Raw genomic sequence first — 18,166 nt, 5'->3', positions numbered from 1 at the left:
TTTAGCCAAAATAATATCATGAAGCCTCGAGATTTGGCAAATATAAAAACTTTCTGCCACCTAGGAGAAAAATCCCCAGGAATTAAAATCTTAATCGGGTCGTTTTTAAAAATCAACGAGAGGACTTTTTAATAATCCTACACCGATGCCATTTTTTAAATTAGATTTTGATTTCCAAATGTGGATTTGATGAAATTTTTAATTGCTTCAATTTTTTATATCAGGTTAAATTATAGAAATAAATAAGGTAAGAAACATGATTATGATATTTTATAATTTTTCTTGCATGATGGATGATATTAAATGGAGGGAAGTCAAAATTTTAAAATATTTTATTAATCGCTGTTATTAGTGTTAACCAAGGTTGCTAGTTCAAAATTTTGAAATTTTTATTTAGAAGGAGAAATACGAAATTTTCATGAGAAAAAATTTTGAGTGCCAGGGTTTGGCTGGGTTTACCAAAGGGCTTTGTTACCCCCCCCCCCCCCTTCATTAATTATTTAATTACTTTATATAGATATTAAAAAGGTTAGTAATGTTTTTCAAAATAGATAATATATAGGCTCGCATATTATTTCCAAGCGAAAGGGTTTATAGTTATTACGAAAAAATTATACCCATTTCCCCAAACGTTAGACCATTTATTTTGGATTATTCTGGAAAATGATAAAAAATAGAGAGCATAACAATCTCATTAAACAATAAATCTTTATCTAGCTGTATTTTTTAATATATTAACCAAATTACAAAATCCTTTAATATGGTTTTAGTTCCAAGGTCATAAAATTTATACATTGGTAAAAAGAATTATTAAAATCAAATTTTGATTGCTAATACTCTAAAAAATCATTAGTAAAAAAACTGCTTCATTTAATAGGAATAGGTCAAGGGTAAAGCTAAACAATAGAGCGAACAATTTTTAGCTGTAAAGATTAACATGCTTTTGTGAATCTGTATTAAATTAACAATGATTCTTCTGATTGCCATTGCGCATTGACATGTAAATTTCTTAAATATGAAACCATGACTAAAAGGAATATTAAAATCGTATGCATGAAGGCATACGATTTAGAAAATTTTTGCTCTTGATTTGAGACGCGGCTCCATCTGAAAAATATATTATTTTTTCTAGTTTAGAATTTAATTTGGCTGTTATGAAATTAATAAAATATTTTGATGGAGTGCACTAGTATTATGGTTTAATGATTTGGATATATTAACAAAATTTATATTTTTTAAATCTTCTCCAGATTTAAAATATGCTACAAATTGGTGTATAATGGTCTGCACGTTGTTCCGAAATCCCTGAACTTCATCTTGTAAAATAAAGGAATAATTTTCAGAATAAACTAGAATTGTTAAAAATTCCCAATCTATTAAATTTTCTTTGGAATTCTTCAAAAATAAAGTTTGTTGTTTAGATATAAACGAGTGACGCAGTAAAATTTGAACTTTTTCCAATAGATAATCGATGAAATCATCAACGGACTTTATAATTGTTTCAAGATTTGCTTTATCCACCGTGATCCATTGTTTAAACGTGACATATTCTATACGATTTCTCTGAAACAATTGGTATAATTGGCCCTTAAGAGATTCTATACCAGGGCATTGATCACAATTTATTAAATAACATTTTGGCTGAGAGGGCTTACAAATAATTTGCGCCAAAAGATAGTTATAAGAATTTATACAGTTATCTTCTCCTGCTGTAATTTCAGCTATTACATTTGTCATTAATTTAACATTCTGATGAATGGCGCAGACATAAACAGTGACTAAAATACAGTTTTTTGGCCTAAGTTCGGTAAATTTAGAGAAACTAATTGATATATTTGGGTATTCTTCCTTAAACATCTTGAATATTTCTTTAAGATTATTTAATATTAGTCTTTTTTTGTACTGGTTCTTTCTCGCCTTTAATAGATATACAATCTTTTATTTCAGGCATGAGTCGGCTTATTTCATCAGAACTAAAACTCCTTGACGAGTTTAAATGTTTTTTCGTTTAGTGTCTTTCCTGCCTTATATTTTGGGAATGAAAGAATTCCACTTTCTTACCACCATTTTGGATTTTCTTGCCATGTATGATGTTACGTTGAATTCCTCTTGAATTTTATCTACACTCCATCTTTGAGGCAAAATTGTAAGAATTTGAATAGTTGATTTTTTGATTATCAAATTATCTTTTTATATAATAAGAATTTCCACTTTCATCGGACTGTCATTCTCGGAATCAGATATTTCTAAAACCTTAGTCTTTATTGCTTTTTCAATCTTTTGAATTTTATTTTTTGGATATTTTTTTCTTCATTAAAAGTTTTTTTTAATTGGTGATTCTCCAAAATTGTATAATGAATGTTTCATTAATCGATTAAAAGGCATCTTGATTATAGGTTATTGGGGATATAAATTCTTCGGGAATGTATGGACCAATTTTACTTAACTGGTAGCGGCACGAATTAGATATTTTTTGTTGAAGATATAAATCACTATTTTATTAAGGATCCAAGGTAGCACCGATCTTAGATTTGTTTTAAAATGTTTTGTTTTATTCAGATTGCAACACTTTCGCTTATCTTTTAAAGGTTTCATTTAAAAAAATTTATTTATTTTAAAGACAAGTAAAAATATAAAAAATTAGCTTTTTTTAAATTAGAAAAATGTTAAAGAAATGAATTTTTATTTTTAGCAACTGAGATTTATTGTTAGTGTTTTCATGATTTTCGCTTATTAATTTTAATAATCAGTTTATTTTTTATATAATTAAAGATAAAATAATCTGGCTTATATTTGATTAATTTTTTTAGTGTTTGCTCAAAATTCAAAGACTTTGATCATAAAAATTTTTAGCAAAAAATTTTTGATCTTCGAAAAAACTACAATTTTGTATATCTCTGGTTTTTAAAATAATTTAAGATAATGACAATTCCATAAAAGAATCTCAGGCCTGGTAATTAATGTGATTTTCAATTTTTTCCTTAATAATTTTCCTGCACTCCTTTAATCCTGCTTTTTTATTCGTGTGCTAGTCGGATTTTATTATTTTTAATTTACATTTTAATATTAAAAAAATTATTAAATTTTTTTATCCTTCAAATATCTCAGGAGAATGAGGTTTACAAAGTTATATAAAAGAATTTTATGATATATTATACTTGAGAATATTTTTAAGCAATAAAACAAATGAATTTTATCATATTAAATCTATTATATATAGCGCCATCTATTTTTATAAAAGTATAGAATCGCAATAATTTTTAAAATAAATATCCAGTCAAGCTAATTGTTGAAGATATTAATAAAAATATAGTAAACAAATAATATTTTTTAAAAAATTTAAAATTGGAGATCATATTCATTTCGAAATATAAATTTCAAATTTTATACTAACCATAAGATGACCCATATTTTAAAAAAAATTTATTTTGATGTTTTCGCCATAATTATCAATTAACTTAGCTATTAATATTATATTCAATATTTGATAATATTTAGTTTCAAATTAAAAACTAATTATTTAACATCAGTAAAAAGCAAAAAAAGATGTTTTTTGACCTTTAACCCGATTATCTCCGCTAATATAGTTGCTAACGCGCTAAAATTTTGTTTATAATCTAATGCGAACATATAGAACCAGTCTACAACTTTTTATCGAAATTGAAAGGGATCGACTGAAAATCTTGATTTTCTTGCTCATTTGACATGGAATGACCCTATATAGTTATGATTAATATAATGTTGGGTGAAAGTTAACACTAGCTAACACTCATAGCATCTATTACATAATATAATTATAGTTATCCTGCCAAGGAATAAATACGCAAAGGATAATAGGCAATAAATATATTATTATATAATATATAATATATGTTATATTTTTTATCAATTAAAATATCAGTTTCATTTTTTTTATAAATAGAATTAATATAGTATATTCTCAAAATATTATTTACACAAATTTTTATAGTATCAATTTGTAATATACTAAATATCTGTTTAGAATAAAAATAAATAAAATATGTAGTAGTGTTGTTAAACGGCTCGTTTTGAGCTGATTTTTAAAAACGACTAACACAGTATTTTATCCAGAAAAATATTAAGCAAGCCTGAAAATTTTGTTCATAGAAGGAGCAAAGGTCTAGACATATAGTATCGAAATTTCGAGACTTAGTCAATATTTTTCTGGCGAAAATACGAAAATATTGAGTTAGCCGTTTTAAAAAATCGGCTCAAAACGAGCCGTTTAACAATATTAGCTAATATGCTTGCTTATTAAATGATAATACTCGTCGAAAAATATGATAAAATACCGAATAGGTAAATTTTTTGTATATAACAGGTCGAATATAATTTTAAAAAATTCCGAGACCGTGTAACGTGTGAAAGTGATTATCAAAATCTCACGGCTAATACTGTGTGAAAGTGATTTCATGAGATTTTGATTTTTATAACTTCAAGGGGGTCATTTAAATATTCAAAATCTCACGGCTATTCAATATTTCAAAATCTCATGGATTTTTTCAAAATCTCGCATTATGAATTTCAATATGCTAAAGCTTAAATTGTCTCAAATTTAAAACGTCAGATTTGCACGAAGCTGCCAAATTGGAATATTTCTATACAATACAATTTAATTTGAAATTCTTTTTAGTATATTTCCTGCATTATGAAGTAAGTTTTTAACAAAATATTTTTTATTTAAAAATTATTTTAGCAATAATTTTAAAGATATATATGACCTCCTAAAATGTTCTAAAGTTCCAATGAATGTTAATAAGTCAAACTTTATTAGGAAATGTAATGCCTTCAAAATTATAAATGATAATTTATTTTACACTATAAGCGAAAGTAAATTTTAGATGTTATATAATAAAATTTAATAGAAATAATATAATATCTTTTAAAAGTAGGAATAGTAATATTTTTATTAATAACTATAGGGTTTTCATTTTCTTTGTTGGCATTATCTTTATCTAGCTATTATTAAATAATAAATATCAAATAATAGTAATATAATGTACAGAAATTTTCACAAAGATTTTATTTTATACTCTCATTAAAAAACATATTTAAGCCATTGATTGTGTTTATTTTTTGTGCATCACATAATATTATTTTAATATATATTTTAATGATATATTATTTTAGAAGAAAGGAAAGTTTTATGGACAAGAGATGAACAAAAAAATATCATTAAACAATACATGAAGGAGGTGTATCCACAGTTCCAGGTATAGCTATGAGAGGGCATCTGGGGATTAATAAAACTAATCAGATAATAACCGAAAAGTAAAAATATGCAATATTATCTTATTTAATTTTTTACAGCTTTTATTGGTTGAGCAGCAATAAAGACATTAGGGAGTTTATCAAATCCTGTGAGGTTTGTCAAAAATCAAGCAGTCGTTTTGATAAAACTTCAAATGTGTTGCACAATATTAAAGTGGTTCCAAAATCTTGATATCAAATTGGCATTGATTTAATCCAGATGCCAGAATCTAAAGAAAATTATAAATACATTTTATGTGCCATATGCTATTTCTTTAAATATATAATGGCTATTCCTATTAAGGATAAAACAGCTAACTCTGTTGTTTAAGCTAATACATCATTGTCAACACCCATTAATGTTATGAAGTAATAAAATTAAAAATACCAATTTTAACTTATTTGAATTTTATTAATATGCATTTTTTTTTAAATTTAATAAAACTAAAATATATATTTATTAAAGATTCAGATTGATCAAGGTAGGGAATTCTGTAACAATGTTTGTACAGACAATAAATATTGTGGGATTGTTCAGAGAATAACTTCAGCTTACCACCCACAAGCAAATGGTTTGGTTGAGAGAGTTAACAGAACAATCCAGAACCGAATAGCAAAATCAGTTTTGGAAACACCAACTGCTGGCCAGATGCTTTAGTAGGGGTATGTTGCACCTATAATTCTTGTATACACTCTTTGACGGGATTTTCACCCTATGAACTGATGTATGGTCAGAAACCTCGACGTCCTCTTACAGTAGAAATAATTTTTACTATTATATTTTTAATTATTATTTAGTTACAAAACAAAATTGAGGATATTTGCCTTACCAGAGGTTATGGCGAAAATTACAATAGATGAATGTTTAAAGGAAGAGTTGGATATAAAAATGGCTCATCTCAAAAAAATAACGGAGCTGACTATACAAAATATTGGTATAGCTCAGCTCAAACAAAAAAGGATTATGAAAAAAGAACAAATGGTTCAAAATCTTTTGCTATAGGACAAAAGGTTCTTGCATGGAAACATAAAAGGTCGGATAGGGAAGGAGGCAAAATGTTGAACCCCTTGATAGGCCCATATTTGATCAATAAAATATTTAATAAGGGCAATTAATTATATTATATAAATTATTATTTATTGTATATCAAGGTGTATATGAATTGATAACATCAAATAATATCATATTAAAAACGAAATATAATTGTCAAATTTAAAAGAATTTATTATACGAAACAATGAAAATGGTAATGATTTTTTAAAAATCTTTTTATGAAGTAAAAATTTTTTAGATATAAAAATTAATAATTAATAACATTATAATTATTTTAAATGTTTTTATTATAATTAATGCATTGCCTTAAGATTTGGTTCCCAAAATGGGCTTGATGTTGAAAATAATCCACATGATGCGGAGTTTGTCGATCCAAAGTCCCCCATAGGTATTGTATTTCGGATATATATTAGAATTATTTTAAAATGCTTTTATTAAAAATAATGCATTGCCTTTAGATATTGGTTCCCAAAATTGGCTTGATGAAAATAATTCACATGATGCGGAGTTTGTCGATCCAAAGTCCCCCATAGGTATTGTATTTCGGATATATATTAGAATTATTTAAAAATGCTTTCATTATAAATAATGCATTGCCCTTAGATATTGGTTCCCAAAATTGGCTTGATGATGAAAATAATCCACATGATGCGGAGTTTGTCGATCCAAAGTCCCCCATAGGTATTGTATTTCGGATATATATTATAATTATTTTTATTTTAATAAATGCATTGCCTTTAGATATTGGTTCCCAAAATTGGCTTGATGATGAAAATAATCCACACAATGCAGAGTTTGTCGATCCAAAGTCTCCCATAGGTATTGTATTTCGGATATATATTAGAATTATTTTTAAATGTTTTTATTATAATTAAGCAGCACATCTGGATGAAGATCAAGGTAGTGGTTCCCAAAATGTTGGGCTTGAAGATAATTCAACTTGACTTATCAATCCAAAGACTCACATAGGTTTCTGATATATATATAATATATTTATTTTTTAATTTATTACGTATACAGAATTGAATGATGATATTTTGATAAGTATCCCTAGATATTTTTTTCCTATAACAAAGGCATGGGAAAAATATCATGCTAAAATATATGGTCTAAAGTCTCCCAAACGTTGTCGGGATATAGACTATGGGAAACAACTTGGTGAACCCACCATCCTGGAGAAAATTGAAGGTGATGGGAATTGTTTTTATAGGTAAAACATTAATATAAAATTTCGTTTTATTCTACTTTATATAATTTAGCACGATTGGTGTAGAGATCATTGGGGTTCAAAATTCCAATATTATTCTCAGGCAATGGTTAGCACAATTTATGCTAACATTTGAGATGGGAAAGGTAATCGAGAATTATATTTCCGATACGAATAAAAAATAGGCCTTAAAACTTATGTGTTAAATAATGTTATGACAGGGCGGATATGGGCTTCTGACACAGAAGTCAGGGCAATGGCTACAATGTTAAATACACCAATTTTTACATATATGAAATATAATGATAATTTTATATGGGCCCGATATGACCCTTTTTATATTCGTGATAATATTAAAATATTTAATAATAATTTTATTTATAAAAAAATGGAGGAAACCATTTTGAAAATGTTTCAGATTGCAATCATTTATCTTCCATCATTATTTAATATATTTTTATTAAATTAATTTATTTTTATATAAAAAAATATTTCATTCTTTATAATTTATATTCCGCCTGATATATTTTTATGAAAGTTGTAGTTTATAAATATAACTAGTAGATAGCCCGTCAAAAATGACGGGGAATGAGAATTTTCTTCTTATATTTATGCTAATTATTACCTGTTATTTGAAAATTATATCCAATTTTATTCTTTTTACCCCCTCCCCTCTTCAGGCCAGGTTCAATCCATTAAAACTAAGACTAAATACTAAAATTTGAGTACTTGATAATACCAATATGTTAAATTTACGATCATTTATACATAATATTTAATATTAAAAAAAATTCCCAGGTAAAGTACAAAGTCAAAATAATTTTGAAAAATTCATCCAAGCTGAATGAAAGATCATAATAATTTTGGTAGTTGAGAACTAAAATAAAACATTTAAATAATCCAAATGAATTTAAAAATATAATAAAAATCAGATTTTCATGGTCCTTGGTTTTTTGATCAGGCCGAGCCCAGGCCTGCAAAATAACTTTTTTAGGCCAATGTCTGACCCATAGTTATTAATAATAAAATTATCAAACGTCCAAGTTCATAATTTTCCCCAAGCCCAGCCCAATATAATTTATAAAAGTATTTTCCAAGCCCAGTCCAACTCATAATAATTTTTCTCAAGCCTGGCCAACCCATAGTAATTTTCAAAATTTTTTCCAAACCTGGAGATAGGTAAATCTCTAAAAACCATATCTATTTTTTATTCTATCTTAACACAGACCAAGACCAACCCATTTAGACTAAGAGTGAATACTATTTTTTGGGCAAATTTTTTTTAAAAGAACACTATTGGCTAAATTTGATTGAAGTTTTGAGGATTATTATAATAGATGCTTAATATTAAAAAAATTCCCAAGCCAGGTCCACGCACTTGGGAAAATTTTCTCAAACCTGCCAAAGACCATAATAATTTTGGTAGTTGAGAACTGAAATAAAATATATAAAAAGTCACAATGCATTTAAAAATACAGTCAGAATATGAAAGTTGCATGGACCTTGGTTTTTAATCAGGCCTGGCCATGTCTTCAAAAGAAATTTTCAGGCCAAGCCCATATTTAAAATTAAAAATTTTTTTGAAAAATGTTTAGCAAGCTATGTCCAAGCAGCGTCTACATGACAGGATTTTCACTGGATGCAAACCCCCTTCGAAAACCTTTATCTACCCCCCTAAAAAATCCCGCCACCTTCGGCGGAGATATTTCCCCATTATTATTTTCACCTTTTTAATTATAATGATACTCTTTTCAGAGCATTTATAAAGGATAACTTAAATTAATCTATGTACTACCAATTATCGATATTTTGTGAATATAAAGGATTTATTTTTTAGATAATAAATTCAATTAAATCCTCCATTATTTACAATGAATTCATTATTATAACTTTTGAGCTTGCTGAAATATCTAAACCTTTTAAATGTAATTTAAAAGGATAGCAGAAAGTTTTATTTGGAAAACAATGTGTGTGATTGTTTGCAATATATAGATTTGGTCGATGAATTGTATTATAATAGTTCTATAATAAAATTATTCATTTTTACAGCAATAAATTTTGCCCTATTTTATCTCAAAATTCAATTGATAACCCCCCAAAAAATTTATCCTACCCCCATTAAAGCCGCCTACCCCCTCTAAAAATAGGATGCAAACTGTTCCTACCCCTCCCGCTCATGTAGACGCTATGTCCAAGTCCAAATCAATTGTAAAAAAGATTTCCCAAGACCAGGAAAACTAAGAATAATTAATTTTTTCTTTGGATTTTGAAAAATATAAGAGGTTTATAAGAATTAAATCTGTCTAATATATGTATATATTAATTGGGAAAATTTTTCAAAATTATCATCAAATGAAGGGGAAATAGATTTACCTATCATTATATGAAATTCATGAATACACATTAAAGTACCATGCTGAAAATATGTTCAACCTAATTAAAATTTTAAACAAACCACCACCTCTCCAAATGATTTATTATTTGTTACAAATAATAAAATTAAGAAATTGATATTAAATTACAATAGAAAAAATAAAAAGATATTTTAAGTTATCAAATAATAGGAGGTTATCTACAATCATAGTCAAATTATATATAAGTAAAACAAAAATGTTATACATTTCATCAAAAATGTTATAATAAATTTTGAATAATATACATTCTACAATTATGAAGTTATGAGAAAATATACAACACTATATTATAATAGTTTGAATGGTATTGAAGTATTAGTAAGTGGACAATTTTTACAAAATTATTTAATTCTTTATTTTATTCTTCAGAATATTACACTGCTAATAATATCTGCAATTTCTCTTGGAATAACTGTCAATTTTCTCTTAAACCATACAATAAATATATTACAATAACTCAGATCGTAATATTAAAAGGTGCTGGAAAATAAGGATCTACTATATGTCAAACAATATATATGGTTAAAAGAAAATATTGATGATATTACCAAATATTCTGAGTCAATTTTAAAATTGACAGACAAATGTAAAATATTAAAAGGCAAAAATATAAAATAGCTTTTTATTTTAGGAATCTAAAAATTGACATCTCGGAACAGTATTATTTTTTATGTATATAAAATTAACTGCATTATACCTTAATGAAATTGCTATCCCTATGTCTAATGATTCTGTACATTATGTTACTATTATTTGTTATTTATTATTGAATAATAGCTAGATCAAGATAAAGCCAACAAAGAAAATGAAAACCCTATAGTTATTAATAAAAATATTCCTATTCCTACTCTTAAAAGATATTGTATCATTTCTATTATAATTTTATTATATAACTCAAATATAATAATTTATATATATTTTATGGGAAAATTATCTTTCAAAATAAAAGTTATTATTAGTTTTCCAACTGTTTATTAAATATTGATACAATTATTTACAACATATATTTATCTAGTAAGTATATAAATAAAATTTAAATATAACCATTATCAAATAATAAGTTCATATAAAGTTTAATAACTGAAAGGTAATATATAATGATAAATACAATTAAATATTTACTTTTACATATTTTTTAATAAATAACTAATAATTGAATCATATCAAACATTTTGAATATTTTAATTTTTTTAAACTTAAATGTGTCCAAAATATTGTTATTAATGTGAAAATTTTAAGGATTTTTTTAAAACATTTTGGACACAGCTTAAAATAAAATTTTAGTTAAGTATTATTCAATATATTTTTGGGATTTAAAGAAAAATTATTTGGAGAATATAAAAATATTTCTTAAAATTATAAAAATAAAATTTGATATCTATTCTATCTCCAGTTTTGGAATAATAATAAAAATGATTATTTTAGAAAGGAACTATTAAATATACACATCATATAAAACCTACACTTATATCATAAAAAAATATTTAAATGCTTTTATGACCTTCATAAATATTCTTTTAACTTCTCCCTTAACAATCAATCTTAAATGCTATGTATACCTAATAAATTAAGACCCTGGATTTTGACCCATACCAATAATCTTCTAAATAGCCAATGGATACAACCACAGAGTTTTTGTGACACAATCAGGTTGACCTCATATTTGATTTAAATCTATGATATGAGGTCTTTGTTTAAAAGAGTATTTATGAAGGTCTTAAAAGCATTTAAATAATTTTTTATGATAAGTGTAGGTTTTATATGAAATTCATGTGTATATTTAATAGTCTAAAATAATCATTTTTATTATTATTCCAAAACTGGAGATAGAATAGATATAAAAATTTTAAGAAATATTATTCAAAAAATTTATTGAATAATTAACTAAAATTTTATGTTTTAAAAAATCCTTAAAATTTTCACAAATTAATAACAACACTTTGGACACATTTAAGTTTTAAAAAAAATTAAAATATTCAAAATGTTTATCAAAGTATAATTAAAAATAGTTTTACCCCTAAATTCCTAGAGACATACTGTGCCATTAAAACTCTCCTTTATTCTACCTAGTTTGAAGTATAAATTTCTTTGCAGCCAATTTTAAAAGACTTGAATATTCCAATAACGTTTAGGTTAACTATATAAACTATAAGAAAAACCTTATGAAGTGAAGATGGTAAAATTTGATATAAACTTGAATGAATGTTAAGGTTATTACATGATTACTATTGGACCGATTACCCTATAATCATTTTTATTGGACAAATTTTTTTTAAAAGAACACTATTGGCTAAATTTGATTGACGTTTTTTGAGGATTATTATAATAGATTCAATATATTCATTCTGATGTGCAACATTTGATAATAATTATATTTTTAGTTCTGTGAAGTTGACCGAACATTTGGAAGCACTAACGATGAATCATATGTCATTTTTTAATGCTTTGTTAGTGCTTCAATCCGTATAGTAGCCGAATTTAAGGAAAAAAAGTTATAAGCAAAAATAAAAATTTATGCTAACTTCACGCTTAAAAGTTGATTGAAAGCACTAACGATGAAACTTATATCATTCTTTAGTGCCTAGTTAGTAGAGGTTAGTGCTTAATTACTTTTGTAGCCGAATTTAAGAATAAAAAGTTATTGGCGAAAAAAACAAAAATAAACAAATATTGGCGACGTGCCAAAACAAAAACCAGAGTAGTACTAAACAACCGGTTTTCGACATTATTTAGTGCTTAATTAATGTATTTAAATTCCATAATATAGTTAACCGCCACATGGAAAAAAAGTTATTAACTAAATAAAAATTATGATGTCACGATTTAGGAGTGAAGTTGGCCGAACTTTTGGAAGCACTAACGATGAAACTTGTATCACTCTTAAGTGCTTCCTTAGTAGAAATTATTGCTTCCTTAGTAGATGTTAGTGCTTCAATCACCTTTGTATCCGAATTTAAGAATAAAAAGTTATTTGCGAAAAAAAGAAAAATAAACAATGGCGACGTGCCAAAACAAAAACTATGGTAGTACTAAACATTCGGTTTTCGCCATTATTTAGTGCTCAATTAGTAAATTTGAATTCCGTAATTAATTTGGTTAACCGTCTTTATAAAAAATTGTAATATGCTAAAGAAATATTTATAGGTTAAATTTTGTCTAGACAATTAATAAAGCACTAACGATGAAATTTATATCCTTCTTTAGGGCTTCCTTAGTAGAGGTTACTGGAAAAAGTGGATTATGAACACTATAATACACAGCCAACGAAATATCTAATCTGTGGACTTCTTAAACCCATAAGAGTAATGCATTTTATTTTTGCTGATAAATCTTGAATATTTATTATACTTTGTTATGTATTGTATATTTTCTCAATAATTCACGTTTTTTGCATGTCTTTCTATATTTTTATTTAACTCTTTATTATATATAACTACTAATCAGTCACATAGTGAATTTTCTGACCCGCGTAAATTATTTTGGCGCGAAAATTTATATTTTCCTCTTATATAAAAATCAATTTTTTAAATAGAAATTCTTATATTTATTTAAAGTACTTAATGTCAGCTGTTCCCTATATTTCAAAATTGACATTTTTTGTAATTTTTAATTACATTTTTTCAATATTAAACTTTGATATTATTTTTCAAAAAAATTAGAATCAGATAACTAAAATATTCCTATATTCTTTTCCGTTTTTATATTTAAAAAAAAATTAATTAAAAATTTTTTAATCGATTGTTCTAGGCATATGTTTATTTTTTTATTATTATTAAAATATTATTGATTTTTTTAATGTATAAAATATATTATTGATTTTTATTTTATTGGTTTTAAAAAGACAATAAAAGTTTGGATTTTGGAAAATAAAAGAGTATCTCAAAAGTGGTGCCTCTAATTTAAAAGATACCTGTATAAAAAAAATTAATTCGGAACAACAATGACTACTATTACGAAACAGGCCAAAAATTTATAAAAAGGAAAAAGGAAATTCGTAAAAATAAGGTAAAAGTTTATATTTTTGTTGAAATTTTATGTATTATTGTGTATTAGGGATTTTCGTAATAATTTCGATATTGTATATTTTATCATTTAAGTCAGTTAAAATTTTTTTGATAAAGTTATTGATAAGTCTATTGTAGAGTTAAAGAATTTAGATTTGAAAATTAAGAATTTAAAATAAAAATAATTTTAAGGAAATGTTAAATCGCAAAAATATTAAGGCCAACAATTATTTTGAGGTCTAAAATGTTGAGCCGTTAAAAATGTATTTTGGAATATTAGTGGTTTTTATATTATGGGTTATAATATATTTTTGGTATAAGAAAAGAGATGGAAATAAAGATATAAATCGAGTAAGAATGTTAGAGCAAGTGGAAAGGGAGAAAAATAAAAAAATTGAAGAATTTAAGAGGAATATTGAAAATTTATTTAATGAAATATATATGGTGAAAAATGAAAATGAAAAAAAGGAAATATTAAAAACAGATATCGTCAGAGATTCTGAAAAAAAGGTATGTGAAATTGATATTAATAAAACAGATTTCGTTAGAGAGTCTGAAAAAAGAGAAAATGGAAAAATTGGAGAAAATGAAAAAAAAGGAAAATGAAATTGGAAAAATGGAACATAAAAAAAAGGAGATTAATATTGAAGAAATAAGAAGAGAAATGAGGGAAGAATGGGAAAATGAAAGGAAAGAGATAGAGAAAAAAGAAATGGAAGAAAGGAGAAAAAGGGAAAAAATGGAGTTGATTGAAAGGGAAAAAGAGATGTTGAGAACAGAAATGACAGAAATGAAAATTAAAATAGAAGAATTGGAAAAGAAAAGTGAAGGAAAAGGAGTGTATGGGAATGATGAAAGGGGAAGTTTGGACATTTAAGTAGAGGATGTAATGAAAGGAGAAATCCAAATGTGTTAACTATAATTTGTAAAAGGTGTGGAAATAAAGGGCATAAAACTGAGGAATGTTATGTTCCTACGTATAAATTGGTGAATGAAATTCAAAAAGCTTGTGGAAATTGTGGAAATTTTGGTCATGGTCATGATAAGTGTTTTAAGAATCAACAAGAAGATTCTAAAGCATTTCCGGCGGTAGAATATATAAAAAAAGGGGAAAAAAATATCTATGAAAAAAGGAAAGTCGAAGATGTAACATGTTTCAAGTGTCGTAACATTGGACATTATGCGAGAGATTATCCGGTCACATGACTATATGGTGGACAGGAATCAATATGTGGGGTTATTACATCGGAAAATCCAGTAGACAAGGGAAAAATTTTATTATTAGGGAATGTACTAAATATTGAAAATAATTTGGGAATTGAAGAAAAGAAAAATAGTAATGAATTAGTGATGAAAAATAAGGGGAATGAGTGGCCCAGGGCGAATTTACAAATTTGTGTTATGCCAGTTTCGATGAAAAAAGATATTAATTATGATGAATGTCCGCGCGTGAAAATTAATGTGGGAAATAAGGAAATTATAATGTTGTTAGATACGGGAGCAACTATATCGGTAATGGGGTATAGGGAATTTTCGAATTTATGGCCGAATGAGCGATTAATAAATGATAATTAAGCAGTTAAATGGAACTGTTATTTCGGTTTTGGGAAAAGTGAATTTGCTGGTGTTAATGAATGGGGAAGTGCAGTTCTTGGATTTGTGGATAATAAAAGAAGAGGTGGGTGCGATTTTGGGATGGAATTGGATATCGAAATTTGGATTAGAAAGTAAATTTTTGAATATATTTCAAGGGAAAAAGAATGATAAAAATATTGAAGTATTGAAAACATCTGTAAAGGAGGTGATATGAAAAATCGGGAAAATGAATGTGTAGAAAATGAAATAGTGGGAATTGAAATTTTAGAAAATGTTAAAGTGGAAAATATGGAAAATGATAATCAGGAAATTTGTGATAATGAAATAAATGGAATTTCGGAAATTGAAATATTAAAAATTGATGAAATTAAAAATTTGAGAAGTAATTTTGAGGAAATTCAGAGAAATGAAATAATTATAAATAAAAAAATGATTTAGGAGGAGCTTGAGTGTGTGAATAATAAACAAGTTGTAATATATGATTCTGAGGAAAATATTGATCTGAATGTTGATGATATTTTTGTGGATGTAGAAGTGGATAATATTTTGAAAACAAGTGATGAAAATTTTAGTTTTGAGGTAGACAAAAAGTTGATTCCAAGAAAAATGGGATTGGAGGATAGTTATATGAATGGTGATGAAATTTACAAAGAATTGAATTGGGAAAGGGAAAAATTGCTTGTAGCACAAAATTTTCCGGTGAAATTGGTGAGAAAAAAAATAGAAAATGAAAAAAACGAGGATTTAGTGTTGTTAAAGAAGGCCATGATTAATTTAAAAGAAAAATATAAAGAAATTTTTGATGAAAAATTGGGACGTTTAGTAGATTATGAAGTAGATATACGTTTGAAAGAAGGATATATTCCACAATATTGTGCTGTTAGGAGGGTACCTTTTGAGTGGAGAGCAGAAATGGAAAAAGAATTGGATAATTGGTTAAGAGATGGAATAATTTGTCCCATTGGATATAGCGAATGGGCGACTCCATTAGTTCCGGTGAGGAAAGCTAATGGCAAGTTAAGGATTTGTGCGGATTTTAGAGTAACTTTAAATCCATGGGTTGTGGAAGTAAAGTATCCGTTACCGAGAATTGAAGAGATTTTAGCGAATTTAAAGGGGGCGAAGTATTTTTCAAAAATAGATTTTTCATGTGCGTATTTGCAATTACCTATGAAAGAATCTACGAGGAAATTGTTGACCATAACGACGTTTAAAGGATTGTTTACGTTTTGTAGATTGCCATTTGGATTAAGTGTTTCGGCACCAATTTTTCAAAGGACAATGGCCGCGGTTTTCCAAGGATTAGAAGGTGTTTTTTATTATATGGATGATGTATTAATTACGGGAATAACGGTAGAACAACATAATAGAAGGTTGGAAGAGGTTTTTGAACGAATAAAAATTAAAGGATTGCGTGCGAGTAGTGAAAAAAGTGTTATGGGAGTTACCGAAGTGGTATATTTGGGACATAAGATAAATGGAATAAAGGTAAAACCATTGGATAAAAATTTGATAAGTATTGCAAATATGAGAAAGCCGATGAATAAGGCGGAGATTCAATCATTTATGGGAATGGTAAATTATTACCATAGATTTATTGAAGATTTTGCAAGGGTAGCAGCTCCCTTATATGAGTTATTACGGAAAAATGTATCTTTTGAGTGGAAAGATGAACAAGAATTATCGTTTGAATGGTTAAAATTACAAATTAGCAAGGAGCCTATTTTAGTGTGTTTTAACAGTGAATTAGAGGTTATTTTGGCGGTAGATGCATCGAATAAAGGTGTTGGAGGAGCTTTATTGCATTTGATAGAGGGTATAGAGAGACCGGTAATATTTTTTCGAGGGTGTTCAGAGACGTAGAAACAAGATATTCGGTGATAGAACAAGAGGCTTTGGCAGTTATTTTTGGATTGACAAAAATGCAGGGAATATTTGATAGGGAGGAAATTTGTAGTGTACACAGATCATAAACCCTTAATACATCTTTTCAAAAAAGATAATAAGGAGTTAATGATGTCGCCTCGGTTGCAAAGGCGGTTACTGCTGGTAGGAAGTTTTGATTTGGAGTTGAAGTATAGGCAGGGAAAAGAGAATCATTTGCTGGACATTATGTCTAGATTAGAAATCATTGATGAGAAACAAGAGGGGAAAATTGATGAAGAAAATGGAGAGGAAGCTCTTATCAGGATATTAACTAAAGTGTTAAAGTGTAGTCCCACCAAATGGGAGGATATTCAGAGATATACTATGAAGGATAAAGAATTGAATTTGGTAAAATTGTGGATTACTGGGAAAAAACGATGGAGTGATCAGGGAAAGAAATTTAAAAATGTGGAAGCGGAATTAACTATAGTAGATAAATGTATTATGAGAGGAAATAGAGCGGTTATTCCTCGTAATTTAAGAGGAAAAATTTTAGATGTTTTACATGCGGGTCATCAAGGAATTACGAAAATGAAACAATGGGGATGGGAATACATATGGTGGCCCGGGATGAATGAAGAAATTGATAAATTAGGGGAAAATTGTGAGGTTTGTAATGCCTGTGCCAATATGCCCCCTAGAGATAAAAATAGTAGTTGGCCGAGAACTAAAGAACCTTGGGAAAGAATTCATT

At 26.9% G+C, this 18,166-nt stretch overlaps 1 protein-coding gene and 1 long non-coding RNA gene across 2 annotated transcripts in view; one reads left to right on the top strand and one right to left on the bottom strand.

Moving 5' to 3' along the window:
• LOC135927526 (uncharacterized) overlaps window positions 1-18,166 on the bottom strand; it is a 52,660-nt gene that overhangs the window by 13,286 nt on the left and 21,208 nt on the right. The window lies entirely within an intron of this gene.
• LOC135922185 (uncharacterized) lies at window positions 6,562-7,294 on the top strand. The gene is made up of 4 exons (XR_010570771.1): window positions 6,562-6,713; window positions 6,784-6,858; window positions 7,067-7,144; window positions 7,202-7,294. It is a non-coding gene; the product is annotated as an uncharacterized LOC135922185 (long non-coding RNA).

Source organism: Gordionus sp. m RMFG-2023, chromosome 1 (genome assembly GCF_954871325.1).
Source record: "Gordionus sp. m RMFG-2023 chromosome 1, tfGorSpeb1-WG-v2, whole genome shotgun sequence".
NCBI classification, from domain to species: domain Eukaryota; kingdom Metazoa; phylum Nematomorpha; class Gordioida; order Chordodea; family Parachordodidae; genus Gordionus; species Gordionus sp. m RMFG-2023.
The sequence above is the reverse complement of the archived record's forward strand: the minus strand, read 5'-3'. Positions and strand labels throughout refer to the sequence as shown.